This window comes from Lemur catta, chromosome 5 (assembly GCF_020740605.2).
Source record: "Lemur catta isolate mLemCat1 chromosome 5, mLemCat1.pri, whole genome shotgun sequence".
NCBI lineage: Eukaryota > Metazoa > Chordata > Mammalia > Primates > Lemuridae > Lemur > Lemur catta.
This window is the reverse complement of record NC_059132.1, coordinates 61,187,668-61,202,765: the sequence shown is the minus strand read 5'-3', so window position 1 is coordinate 61,202,765 and position 15,098 is coordinate 61,187,668.

Sequence of the window (15,098 nt, the reverse complement as noted above, 5' to 3'; positions counted from 1 at the left end):
GGAGCTATGGAAATATTAATAGAATGCTTTGTGGGCTCATAAGGCAAGATTCGGGTACAGGAGACTCAAACAGGGATCCAATGACTTAATGCAGCATAAAATTGAGTCCCACATTTATGTTGTACTCCAGTTCTGTTAATATGGTTTTATCTCCTTCCCTGGGTCAGACTTCTTGCCTTGGTAGGAAAAGCTTTGGAGACCAGAGGCTGCACTTATTCCTTAATTCCAACTTTGTGCCTCCAGTTCTTCTTGGTTCTTTTAACAGACTCACCTGATTCCATGCTGCTTTGTGCTGCCCAGACACTGACAATTCACTCCCAGGCCCTCTGAGACCTCTGGATTGCTACTCTACTCTCCAGGACCTATGCTTACTCTTAGATGTTACGTGCTGATGAATCTCCACTGGCAAAATCTGACTCCTTCTATATACCTTCTATGACTTTCCGACAAGTTGCCCCAGAAGGTCTGTCTAGTTCTCCAGTTACAGTTCAGCCTGGCTTTGCCCACATGCTAATGATACAAGGCTTCCCAGGTTCCTCCTGATAAGGTTAGAAGTGGCCTGACAAGTCTACTCTGTAGAGCCTTGGTGTCAATTCAAATTTTGGAGATAGAGATGAGAAATGAGTACATATCAGTAAGATTGCTTAGCATACTTGAAAAGCTAATAGGTCTGTCAGAGATTTGGCTTAAAATTTCTGGAATTACTTCCATATAAAATTTCCAAATATATCATAAATGAAAAGTGGCCTTGTTAATTAACTAGCTAGCAGAGAAAAATAAACTATCAAACAGAAAATAAGAGGAATAAACCCACAACACATAATTGTCCCTTTTAAGAGAAAACTCACAACTCAACTGCCCCATTTTGTTTAATTAAACACCTGGGGCTTGTTAAGCCTAACTCCTTATCTCTATTTTCACAGCCTTGAAGAGCCTAAGCAGACTGCAGGGTTGTGAGCCCCTGCCCCAGCTCTCACCAGAACCAGATTCCATGGACACTGACAAAGCCAGCCTCACAGAGAAAAGAAAAAAAAAAAAATGAAAAAAACAGACAGTCACTCCACAGCTGCTCCTGTTATCAGTCTGCAGCAAGGAACAAAAACCCATTTTTACCCTTTTAAAATACCAAGCCCCTTTTCCTCAGCTGCCAGAATTCCTACTACTTCCTCTCAGTGTCATGCCATTTTCCCTTCTTTTCTCTCTTTCTCTCTCTCTCTTTCTTTCTTTCTTTCCTTTTCTCCTTCATTCCTTCCTTTCTTTTTTTCTTTCTTTCTTTTTTTTTCTTTTGAAAGTAAATAAAATTTTTACTTCTTTATATCCTAAACTTTATGTGAGAAATCTTGTTCAATCCACTCCATGAGCTCCTTGTGAGTCCCCACCCTAACAATACCATCATAAGCAAATCTACTATAAAGCTGGAAAAGTTTTAGAGCCTTCCCTTACATTAGACGCCTCCATGGCCTTGGGAAGGACACTAGAAATTTGTCAACATGCTCACATGTTCATATAAAATTTGGAAAAAATATGATATTCCCATTCTGAATCTCCTTCCATGACATTTCCCCTCAGGTTGGTTTGTGTCAGAGTGGCTGTGGACAGTCTGGGGGTAACCTAGCTAAGGGAAAGTTAATTTGAGAGTACATTTATGATAGATTTATTGGGATATATTTATGTGGTTTACAAACACTTTCATGTACACTGAAGTTATTGCTAGCCAACCCAATACAGCTTCAGGTTTTCATTCAAATAAGGTATTCTCCTGTTTATTTAATACTAATACCAATTCTTTTCACCCTAAGAAAATACCAGGGGTATCAAAACTGGTCTTGTTTTGGAAAGATGTCTGCTGCCGATGTGTATGGTTTTTCAGGTGGCACAATCCACACTGTGTTAGAACAGTGATCTTGTATCTGACTGTCACTGTATGTCTTTCTGTTAGCTTTTCATGGAAGTTCAGTGAGAGAGTTATGTGATATTGGGAATTCGATAATTTTTTAACTAGTATTTTCTGTAAAAATTATCTTCCATAGACCACTGTCTAATGTGTGAACTAAGAAAATATTAGGCATCAATTTCTTAATAATCTTTATAAAATCATGTCTACTTATCAGAGAAAATTTAAACATTTGTCTCCTTCAAAACTCAAATTTGAACTATGAGGTGTAAGTGGAAAAGGTGTTTTTTTTTTTTTTTTCCCCTTGATCAAAATAGCACACTGGGTGGACTTGATTTGCAGTTTCATTATTGATGTTGGGCAAAAAACATGACAAAAGAGTAAGTAATGTGCTGCCGGGTATGTCTTTGATTTGGGCTTGATTAGGGTGGTGAGAACACAGAGGTTTTATAGCCTAATGGTGCTTTCTGGCAGCAGGCTAGGGAGTTGGTTCAGCTTTGAGTTGAACCATTTCTCTATCCGAACACTAACCCTCACAGCTGGTACTAATCGGGGCTGTGCTGCCTGGGCTGAGCAGACGGGGTGAAGAGGCAGACTGCACTTTGACTCAGGCTGATTTGCTCCAAGCCAAAAGTAGAGGCTGGTGTCCTGCTGTTGACCCACGCTGTGCTCACCCTTTGGCTAATCAGAATATCTCTGTCTCTTGAGCTGTCAGGCTCACATCTTCCAGATCATTATTTCATTAAAAACATTCTACGGGAAAATATTGTGAGTTTTTCTTTCTACTGCACTGCCTGGCTGAAATGATTTTCAGCCTTCAGCAAGATGCTGAAATTCTCCACTAAGTAAGAAAAAGGATCTATCGGTACTAAGTATTTGACAAAATGAAAGCCTTTGCTCTTGATGCTAAGAAACCTTTAACTTACAGTTATGCAACACTTTGGGAAATAAGATTTTATATTTTAAAGCAACGTAATGGTCTTGCCATTATCATCATGGAGAAGAAGTTGAAGATAGCCAAAAGAATTAAAAAATATATATTGATGGAAGGAAAGGAGTTCTATAAAAAGGGAATAGTTGGTAATAAGGCATGCAAGTGTGAAGAGCCTTCAGAGAATGAAAGAGAGTTGACAAGGAATACAAAATGTTTTTATTACTCAAATACAGATGAAACTAAGGTGGAAATAATGATGACTTTTTTGCTACCTCTAATACATATTTAACCGAGACACTTATATCTAGACCATGGTTAGAAGACATGACATCTTTTTAAACAAAATGAAACAACACATTCTAAAGTAATAAGTAGTTCTGCAGTTGAAATATAAACTGAATGAAGTCCACATTCCAAGCCTATTATCATAAGGGCTTTTATTTCATTTCCTATGGAAAAGCAAAGCATATTTCTCTGACTGCTCTAACTCCTCACATGATCCTATGGGATAAAAAAAAGTCTGAAGATTAATGAGTTCTTAATGACCTAGTTACCTCTTAATTATAGTGACAACATGTGTTAATAATCAACTTCTTTAAATGAAAAAGTTCCAAACATGTGCCAAGCAAATATGCATTCTATTCACCCTAACAAATCTGGCACCAGCATTAAATTAATGGCCATAATAAAATGGGGCACAACAACCATTCATGCTTATATTAGGAGGCTTCAAGAAAAATGTCTTGGTACCTTTGTAAGAGGAAGTTAAGAAAATCCAGAGCAAAAGCTTAGAGACTTCCCATGAGCTGTATGATAGAATGCTGTGCTCCCCAGGACAAAGAAGAAAATAATATGCACTTTTAAAATGGCAGCACTTTTAATCCCATACAGGTTATTCAGTAACTAACAGTGACCCCTAGAAGGATTGTGTTTTCGACATTGCAAAAAGATAGCACCTACCTTTTTGTGTTTCCAACTTCCTATTCTTTGCTGTAGGGCATTTGAAATTGAATATGAGGGGGAAATTGTGATGTTCTTTCCATTATTGTAAAATGAATTCTTGGAAGGCTTGAGGGGCTCTGCTAGCAATTGTTAATGAGGCTTTATTAACCTAGGACACCACCCTATGGAATAATAGCATAGTAAAATAGATGTACTCCTAGGACTCACTTGTTTTATTAATAGCATAGCAGGGAAGTATGTAAGGCTAGGGAATGAAAGGGGCCAGGTGAATGGGGTGTGCAACTTTTCCTTCTAGATCAGCAATTCACCTCTGGTTCAAGGCAGATGTGGCCCCAATTATAGATCACAGTTATTAAGTCAGTCCTTGTAGATTGTTTAACGCTGGAACTGGCAGCCTTTTTTTTTTATCATCTAATTAGGTAACTTTAATTCTGTATCTAGATTCATAGATTTTTTTTTATTAAAAAGTGTAATTTCTACCTTTGGGACCTCACAATTTGAAAAAAAAAAACAAAATGTCTACTATGATATGACATATCCAGTTTTTGTGGTTTTCAGTTTAAGACATGGTTTTGTTTCCTGTCTTTAGAAATTCAGTAAGGTCAGAAAAAGTCTAGAAAAAGAGAAAGGAGTACTGAAGGGTGTTTGAGCACTGGGAAAGAGAAAGCAAGAGTCACATTAAAAGTAAGCAGAGCAATGCAAACACACCAGCCGCAGGTGGACACAGCTGAGTGCAGAGGCCCAGGCAGGCAGAGACACCAACACAAAGTGCACGTGTACTTCCTCTCTCAATGTTCTGTGAATCTTCACAGAAAAAGATATCGATCTTGGTTGAAAGTTCTCAAGGAAAAGAGACTCCCCTCAAACCAGCTAAACTGAAAACTACAAAAATGGCCAAAAAACAATTGCCATTCTGGGGTCTGCTTCCTCCCAGACTGAATTTTCTCTGCAGCTCCATACAGCTGGCAGTAGGTTCTCGCTCACCTTTTGAAGATTTAGGTCTTAAATACAGGGATGGTCTGCTTTGAAGAAGCAGAGAGGACCCTTTAACTCACAATTGCATGCTGGTAAACAAACAGATGTTGGAGGTGTGTGCAATACTTTGCAGTCACTACCAGCTAGTAAGAATTTGAATTGTTGACCATTTTTAGATGCAGGGATTTTTCTATACATTTAAATATCATTTATCCTGAGAAGTACACATTACTGAAATGAACAGGAGACCCCACTGGGACTTAATTAGAGAAGGCTAAACTGGGAAGTGACAGTTTCCATGCTGTTTTGGAGCTGTGCTTTAGCCCTTTTGCCTAACTCCTGTGTAATACAATTAATATCCTGTATCTAGTTTTAATAGAGGCAGTAACTCTAGTAAGACACATTATTGCTTCTTGGCCCAAAGAGAAATGTTCATATATTTCTCTCGTTGCTGTTATCTGTCAAAGCCGACTGGCTTGTCTGTATCCTGAGACATTACATATTCAGGAAAGTAGTTGTTTCCATATGTCTTGTGGGAAAGCTATCGTTTTTCAGAAAGGCATGAGGTGCATGGAACATTTTTCGTTCTTGCCTTCCCTCTGCATGTATCAGGTGGTAGCCATTACAGCATTCCCCGTACATACCACTGATGTGAGAACTGGAGCTTCTTTAACCTACAGTTTGTATTTATTTCACTGGGAGACAGAGTTATAAAGCTGCTTCCTGACATATAGCAACAGCTGCTAAGCATCTGTACACCCATCTTACAAGGGAATTCGATAGGACAAGAAAAAGTTGGTTAAGGACGGCTACTAGGAAACTTGACTATCATCTGAAAGTAAATTAATGACAAAATTCTCACTATCCTATCTTTAATGAATGTACCAACGGTAGAGAAGAAGGATATTACTTTTATTTTTAACCAACTTTTTAATTACAATTTGTTTTCTCCAGACTACTTCCACATCTATTGTTCAAGGTTCAGGCTCAGTACACAGCTAATTGATGAAACCCACGTGGACTACAACAACCTCAAGGCTAGGTTGTAAGGAATTTCTTTTTTTTTTTTTTCCTATAGTAACTAGAGACTATTTATATAATAGTATGCATATGTCCTATATGTCTATTAATATACTTATTTTTAAAGCAGTTACAAATTTACAGAGAAATTGAGCAGAAATTAGAGTCCCCATATTATCTCCATTAATATCTAACATAGAACATTTGTTATACTGATGAGCTGATATTGATATATTAATATTATAAGTCCACAATTTACATCAGTGTTCACTCTCTGTGTTGTACATTCTATGGGTTTTGCCAAATATATAATGACACATATCCCCATTATAGTATCATACAGAATAGTTTCACCACCCTAAACACTCCTTATGATTCACCTATCAGACCCTCACCCTTTTCTCAGAACCCCTAGCAACCTTGATTTTTTAATTCTCTTTAGTTTTGGCTTTTCTAAAATGTCATACAATTGTAATCATGAAGTGTGTAGCCATTTCAGATGTGTTTATTTCATTTAGCAATATGCTTTTAATGTTCCTCCATATTTTGTCATGGCTTGATAGGTCATTTCTTTTTACTGTTCAATAATATCCTGCTATATGAATGTACCATAGTTTGTTTATCTATTTATCTACTAAATCTTGGTTGCTTGCAAGTTTTAGCAATTATGACTACTGCTGCTATAAACATTCATATGCAGGCTTTGGTGTGAATGTAAGTTTTCACCTCCTTTAGATAAATAGTGAAGAGCATGATTGTTGTCTCTTATGGAAAGAGTAAGTTTAGTTTTGTAAAAAGACTACCAGTCTCTCCTCCAAAGTGGCTGTACAGGCATAGTGGCACATGCCTGTAGTCCCAGTTTATTGGGAGCTGAGGCAGGAGGATCATTTGAGCCCAAGAGTTCAAGGCTATAGTGCACAATGATTGTGCCTGTAAGTAGCCACTGCACTCCAGCCTAGGCAACATAGCAAGATCCTGCCTCTAAACGATAAAAATAATTAAAACAAAACCATGAATGGACTGTGCAATTCTGCATTGCTACCAGCTGTGAATGAAGACTAACTTTTGTTCCACATTCTAGCCAGTGTTCTGGATTTTAGCCATTATGCTAGATGATTAGAGGTGTCTTTTCCAATTAATTTGCATTTCCCTTGTGACATGTGGTGTACAGTGTCTTTTCATGTGGCTATTTGACAACTGTATACCTTCCTTGGTGAGGTTCCTGTTACAGTCTTTGGCCCATTTTAAAAAACAATGGTGATATAGCACTTCTTGTGCTTTCCTGGGTAGAGCTGGAACCTATTCTACTAAGTGAAGTATCCCAAGAATGGAAAAATAAGCACCACATGTACTCACCATCAAATTGGTTTCACTGATCATCACCTAAGAGCACATTTAGGAATAACATTAATAGGGTGTCGGGCAGATGTGGGGGCGGGAAGGGTATGGGTGTATACATACATAACGAGTGTGATGCACACTGTCTAGGGGATGGACACACTTGAAGCTCTGATTCAGGGGGGCAGGGGGGAGGAGAGGCAAGGGCAATATACATAACCTAAATTTTATACTCCCATAATATGCTGAAATTAAAAAAAGAAAAATTTTAGGTTTTTTACTTTCTTATTGTTGCATTTTAAGAGTTCTTTGTATATTTTGGATAATTGTTCTTTGTCAGATGTGCCTTCTGCAAATATTTTCTCCTAGTTTATGGCTTGTCTTCTTATTCATCTGATGTTGCATTTGCATTTTACAGACAAAAGTTTTTAATTTTAATGCAGTCCAACTTATCGATTATTTTTTTCATGGATTGTGGCTTTGGTGTCATGTCTAAAAATCATCACCATACCCAAGATCATTTAGGTTTTATCCTATGTTATCTTTTAGGTATTTTTATAGTTTTATATTTTATATTAAGGTCTATGATCCATTCTGATTTATTTTTCATGAAGGGTATAAGGTCTGTGTCTGGACTGATTCTTTTTTTGTATGTAGATGTCCAGTAGTTTCAGCACCATTTGTTGAAGACTGTCTTGGTTCTATTATGTTTCCTTTGCTCCTTTGTCAAAGATCAGTTAACTATCTTTATGTTGGTCTATTTCTGGGCTCTCTATTGTTTCCTTGATCTATTTGTCTATTCTTTTATAGTAAGTCTTGAAGTTGGGTATTGTCAGTCCTCTAACTTTGTTCTTCCTCAATATTGTGTTTACAATTTTGAAATTTTTGCTATTCTGTATAAACTTTCAGATCTGTATATTGATGTCTATAAAGTAACTTTCTGGGATTATGATTGGGATTGATTTGAATCTATAGATCAAAATGGGAAGAACTGACATCTTGACAACATTGAATCTTCCTATCCATGAATGTGGAATATCTCTCCATTTACTTATTTCTTTGATTTTATTCATCAGAGTTTTATAGTTTTCCTCATACAGATCTTGGAAATATTTTGTTAGAGTTATACCTAAGTATTTCATTTTTTAATGCTAATAAAAATGGCATTGTCTTTTGAATTTCAAATTTCATTTTTTCTGTGGTTTGGATGTGGTTTGTTCTCACCAAACTCATGTTTAAATTTAATTGTCAATGTAATAGTATTGAAAGGTGGTGGGGCTTTTAAGAAATGATTATGTCTATAAGATGGATTAATGTCTTTTTTACAAGACTGGTTTAGTTCTCAGAAGAATGGAATAGCTCTTCCCAGAGCAAATTGTCAGAAAGCAAGGTAGTGCCTTGTGTTTTTGTGCCTTTGGCATGGCTGCTTTCCCTTCTGCTTCTGTACCATGTCATGATGTAACATGAGGCCCCCACCAAAGCCAAGCAGATGCTGGTGCCATGCTGCTTGGATGTCCCAGCTTTCATAATTGTAAGCTAAAAAAACTTCTTTATAAATTACCCAGTTAAAATATTCTGCTATAGCAACAAAAACAGACAACAACAACTTGTTCATTGGTGATATATATTTAGATGACTGACTTTTGTAAATTAACTTTGTGTCCTGAAACCTTGCTATAATTGGTTTTTAGTTCCAGGAATTTTTTAAAATCTATTTCTTCAGATTTTCTATAAAGACAATCATTTCATTTTTGAACAAAGATAGTTTTATTTCTTTCTTTCCAATCCGTATACATTTATTTACTTTTCTTGATTTATTGCATTAGCTGGAATTTTCGGTATGATATTGAAATAAGTGGTGAGAACAGCGGTGATCCTTGTTTTGGATCTTTGAGGGAAAGCTTATAGTTTCTCTCCATGAAATATCATGTTAGCTGTAGGGTTTTTTTTTAAGATAATCTGAATCATGTTAAGGAAGTTCCCTCCTATTCCTAGTTTACTGAGAGATTTTATCATAAATGGGTATTGGATTTTGACAAATGCTTTTCTGCATCTATTGATATGATTGCATGATTTTTCTTTTGAGCCTGTTGATGTGATAGATTACATTAATTGGTTTTTGAATGTTGAACCAGCCTTGCATACTGAAGATAAATCCTACTTGGTTGTGGTATATAATTCCTTTTATACATTGTTGGATTCCATTTGTTAATATTTTGTTGAGGACTTTTGCATGTGTGTTGATGAGATGCGTTGGTCTATAGTTTTCTCTTCTTCTTTGGTAAAATGTATCAATATTATTATTATTATTGTAGATTATTTGAAGGTCTACTTAGGAAATTATAGAAAGTAAAAAAAAAACTACATAAAGTCATGATAAAGTATATTAAGGTGTTTGACACAGATATGCTCAAAATTATCCAAAATATAGCAATTACAAGTCAGAAAATATACTTGAAATATTCCATAGTTAAATGTGACAGGGTAAACATGTCTGCTATGCTTCTTTTAATTTATTCAATAAACTCATAAAGAAGTACACCCTGAATTGGAATGATATCCCAAGTTAAATAAAGAAAAGGCCAAGGACATAGATAAAAATACAGGCATATTGCTTACCAACAGCATGACTAAAGGATTAGTAAACTGGAGTATGCAGTCATCATGAGACCAACATGTATGAGAACAAAGTGTCTGACACATGCTATAACAATAACATTATAACCATGTATAACATTATTATACATTTAGGAGGATAACAATAATAATAAATTCCACTTAGCAGGATTGTTCGGAGAGAGAGCTTTTAAATTTATTAAGATGTGGTTTATGGTCCAGGATATTGTCTATCTTGTCTACATGAGGTCGAGAAGAGTGTGTTTTCTGCTGTTGTTGGATGAAGTAGTCTATTGAGTAAATTATATTCAGCTGATTGTTGTTGTTATTTAGTTCAACTACGTCCTTACTGATTTTCTCTGCTGGATCTGCTCATTTCTTTTTTTTTTTTTTTTTTTATGGCTTAATAAAAAGGATTTTATTTAGCTCTCAAAAAAAAAAAAAGAATTCTTAGAGGAAAGTACTTAAAAAAAGCTTAGAGTCACAGTCTTTTCTTCTATAGCTACTACTTTAGTGTGCTTCTTTTATTTTATTTCAGCTTATTATGGGGGTACAAAAGTTCAGGTTATATATATTGCCCATGCCCCACCCCCATCCCCCTGAGTCTGAGCTTCAAGCGTGTCCATTCCCCAGATAGTGCACATCGCACTCATCATGTAGGTATACACCCATCCCTCCCCCCACCCCCCTCCTCTGTCCGATACCCAATTGGTGTTATTCCTTTTTTTTTTTTCCTTTTTATTTCAGCTCATCATGGGGGTACATAAGTTTAGGTTATATACATTTTCCATGTCCCACCCATCCCCCCGAGTCAGAGTCCCAAGCGCGTCCATTCTCATTCTCCAGACAGTGCGCCTGGCACTCATCATGTAGTCATACCTCCATCCCCTCCCCCCCCCCACCTCCCTGGGTCTGCACCTTCAAGCATGACCATTCCCCAGAGGGTGTGCAATGCACTCATCATGTAGGCATACACTCACCCCCTCCCCCCACCCCCCATCCCAGTCTGATATCCAATTGGTATCCTTCCCTGATGTACATTTAGGTGATGATCAGGGAAACCAGTTTTCTGGTGAGTACATGTGATGCTTGTTTTTCCATTCTTTGGATACTTCACTTAGTATAATGGGTTCCAGCTCTTTCCAGGAGAACCAAAGAGATGTCGTATCATCGTTATTTCTTATAGCTGAGTAGTACTCCATGGTATACATATACCACAGTTTACTAATCCATTCGTGGATCGATGGGCACTTGGGTTGTTTCCACATCTTTGCGATTGTAAATTGTGCTGCTATAAACATTCGGGTACAGGTGTCTTTGTTAAAGAATGACTTTTGTTCTTCTGGGTATATGCCCAATAATGGGATTGCTGGATCAAATGGCAGGTCTACTTGAATCTGTTGAAGGTATCTCCATAATGCTTTCCACAGGGGTTGCACTAGTTTGCATTCCCACCAGCAGTGTATGAGTGTTCCTGTCTCTCCGCATCCACGCCAACATGTGTTGTTTTGGGATTTTTTGATAAAGGCCATTCTCACCGGAGTTAAGTGGTATCTCATTGTGGTTTTGATTTGCATTTCCCTGATGATTAGGGATGTTGAGCATTTTTTGATACGTTTTTTGGCCATTCTTATGTCTTCTTTTGAAAAATTTCTATTCATGTCCTTTGCCCATTTTTTGATAGGATTGTTTGATTTTTTCTTGCTGATTTTCCTGAGTTCTAAATAGATTCTTGTTATCAGTCTTTTATCTGATGTGTAGTATGCGAAAATTTTTTCCCATTCTGTAGGCTGTCTGTTTATTTTCATGACTGTTTCTTTGGCTGTGCAGAAGCTTTTTAATTTAATCAGGTCCCAGTCGTTTATTTTTGTTGTTGCTGCGATTGCCTTAGGGGTTTTCTTCATAAATTCTTTGCCTAGACCAATGTCTGTAAGAGTCTTTCCTACATTTTCTTCTAGAATTCTAATTGTTTCCCATTTAAGGTTTAAATCTGTTATCCACCGTGATTTGATTTTTGTGAGAGGTGAAATCTGTGGGTCCTGTTTCAGTCTTCTACATGTGGCTATCCAGTTTTCCCAGCACCATTTATTGAATAGGGACTCTTGTCCCCAGAGTATGTTTTTGTCTATTTTGTCAAAGATTGGATGGTTATATGAGGATGGTTTTATATTTGGGTTTTCTGTTCTGTTCCACTGGTCTGTGTCCCTGCCCTTGTGCCAATACCAAGCGGTTTTAAGAACCACAGCTTTGTAGTATAGTTTGAAGTCTCGCAAATCAATACCTCCCATTTTGTTTTTATTGCTTAAGATTGCTTTTGCTATACAGGGTCTTCTCTGATTCCATACAAAGTGTATAATTATTTTTTCTAAATCTGTGAAAAATGATGTTGGTATTTTAATAGGAATTGTATTGAATCTATAGATTACTTTGGGTAGTATAGACATTTTAACGATGTTAATTCTTCCAATCCATGAGCATGGTATGGATTTCCACTTATTTACGTGTTCTGCAATTTCCTTCCTTAGCGTTTCATAGTTCTCTTTATAGAGGTCCTTTACCTCTTTAGTTAAATATATTCCTAGATATTTTATTTTCTTTGTTGCTATTTTGAAAGGTATTGAGTCCTTAATTTGGTTCTCCGATTGAATGGTATTGGCATATATGAATGCCTCTGATTTGTGTGTATTGACTTTGTAACCTGAGACATTACTGAATTTGTTAATTAATTCCAGGAGTCTCTTGGTTGAGTCCTTGGGGTTTTCCAGATACAACATGTCATCAGCGAAGAGTGAGAGTTTGATCTCTTCTGTCCCTATTTGGACACCTTTGATTCTGCTCTCTTGTCTGATAGCTCTCTTGTCTGATAGCTCTCGCAAGGACTTCCAATACTATGTTGAAAAGTAATGGGGACAGTGGGCAGCCTTGTCTGGTTCCAGTTCTGAGTGGGAATGCTTTCAGTTTTTCCCCATTCAGTATGATGTTGGCTGTGGGTTTGTCATATATGGCTTGTATTATTTTTAGGTAGGTCCCATTTATGCCTATGTTGTTAAGTGTTTTTATCATAAAAGGGTGTTGAATTTTGTCAAATGGTTTTTCTGCATCTATTGAGAGGATCATATGGTCTTTATTTTTGCTTCTATTTACGTGGTTAATTACATTTATAGATTTTCGTATGTTGAACCACCCCTGCATCTCTGGGATGAAGCCTACTTGGTCGTGATGAATTATTTTTTTAATCAGCACTTGGATACGATTTGCTAGGATTTTATTGAGAATTTTTGCATCTACGTTCATGAGAGAAATTGGTCTGTAGTTTTCTTTTTTTGTTGCATCCTTTCCTGGTTTTGGTATCAATGTTATATTGGCTTGGTAGAATGTGTTGGGGAGAATTCCATCCTTCTCAATATTGAAGAATAGTTTATGTAGGATGGGCACCAGTTCATCTTTGTATGTATGGTAAAATTCAGGTGTGAACCCATCTGGACCAGGGCTTTTCTTTTTGGGAAGGTTTTTTATTGCTGTTTCAATTTCAGTTCTTGATATTGGTCTATTCAGGAATTCTATTTCTTCCTGATTGAGCTTGGGAAGGCTGTGTGTTTCTAAAAATTTGTCCATTTCCTCCTCATTTTCCAATTTGTGTGCATAAAGATTTTTGTAATATTCATAGATAATGTCATGTATCTCTGTGGCTTCGGTTGTGATTTCTCCTTTCATGTTCCTGATGGAAGTTATTAAAGATTTTTCTTTTCTGCTCTTGGTTAGTCTAGCCAGTGGTGTGTCTATTTTATTTATCTTTTCAAAGAACCAACTTTTTGTTTTATTAATTTCCCTTATAGTATTTTTGTTGTCTTTTTCATTTAATTCTGATTTGATCTTAATAATTTCTCGCCTTCTGCTGGGTTTGGGGTCAGTCTGTTCTTCTTTCTCCAGCTCTTTGAGTCTATTCATTAAGTTGTCTATTTGTAAGTTGTCTGTCTTTTTGAAATAGGCATTTATGGAAATGAATTTTCCTCTCAGGACTGCTTTAGCTGCATCCCATAGATTTTGATAAGTTGTGTCACCTTTGTCATTTAATTCAAAGAATGTTTTGATTTCTGACTTAATTTCTTCCTTTACAAAATTGTTATTCAGGAGAAGGTTGTTTAGCTTCCATGACTTTGAGTAGGAATGAGAGTTCCTGTTAGGGTTCATTATTATTTTTATTCCATTGTGATCTGAGAAGATGCAGGGTATGATTTCTATTTTTTTAATTTTTTTAAGACTTGCTTTATGACCTAGGATATGGTCAATCTTAGAGAATGTCCCGTGAGCTGATGAGAAGAATGTATATTCAGTGGATTTCGGGTAGAATGTCCTGTAGATGTCAGTCAGGCCCATTTGTTCTAGCCTTCTGTTTAAGTCTACTATGTCTTTGCTTATTTTCTGCTTGGAGGATCTGTCCTGTGCTGTCAGTGGGGTATTAAAGTCTCCAACTATTAAAGTGTTGTTGTCTATGATTTGGTTTAGATCGAGTAGGATTTGCTTTATGAATTTGGGTGCGCCTAGATTGGGTGCATATATATTAAGTATGGTTATGTCTTCTTGTTGAATTGTGCCTTTCACCAGTATGTAGTAACCGTCTTTGTCTTTTATTACTTTTGTTGGTTTAAAGACTAAGTTATTGGAAATTAAAACTGCCACACCAGCTTTCTTTTGGCTACCATTTGCTTGAAATATCAGGTTCCATCCTTTTATTTTCAGTCTAAATGCATCTTTGCCTGTTAAGTGAGTTTCCTGAAGGCAGCAGATACTTGGTTTGTGTTTTTTTATCCATTGGCCCAGTCTATGTCTCTTGAGTGGGGAATTCAGGCCATTGACATTTAGTGAGAGAACTGATAATTGGGACAGATTTCTGTTTATCTTATTGGGTAGAACTTCATTGCTATGTTTTCTCTCTTGAGCCATTGTGGTGGCTAGAATTTGATCTTTAGCTCTTGGGTGGTTTTACATTCGTGGGTCTTTGTTGTGATGATCCATGTGTAACTCTCTTTTGAGTACTTCTTGGAGGGGTGGTCTTGTCTTGGTGAATTCCCTCAGTCCTTGTTTATCTGAGAATGTCTTAATTTCTCCTTCATATAGAAAGCTTAGCTTAGCTGGGTACAAGATTCTAGGCTGGGCATTATTCTGTTTCAGAAGAGTGAGAATGGGGCCCCAACTTCTTCTTGCTTGTAAAGTTTCATTTGAGAAATCTGGCATAATTCTAATGGGTCTCCCTTTGTATGTTACTTGTTTCTTTCTCCTTACTGCTCGAAGAAGGGTCTCTTTAGTGGATATTTTGGTCAGTCTGACGACTACGTGGCGTGGTGTTTTCCTATTTGC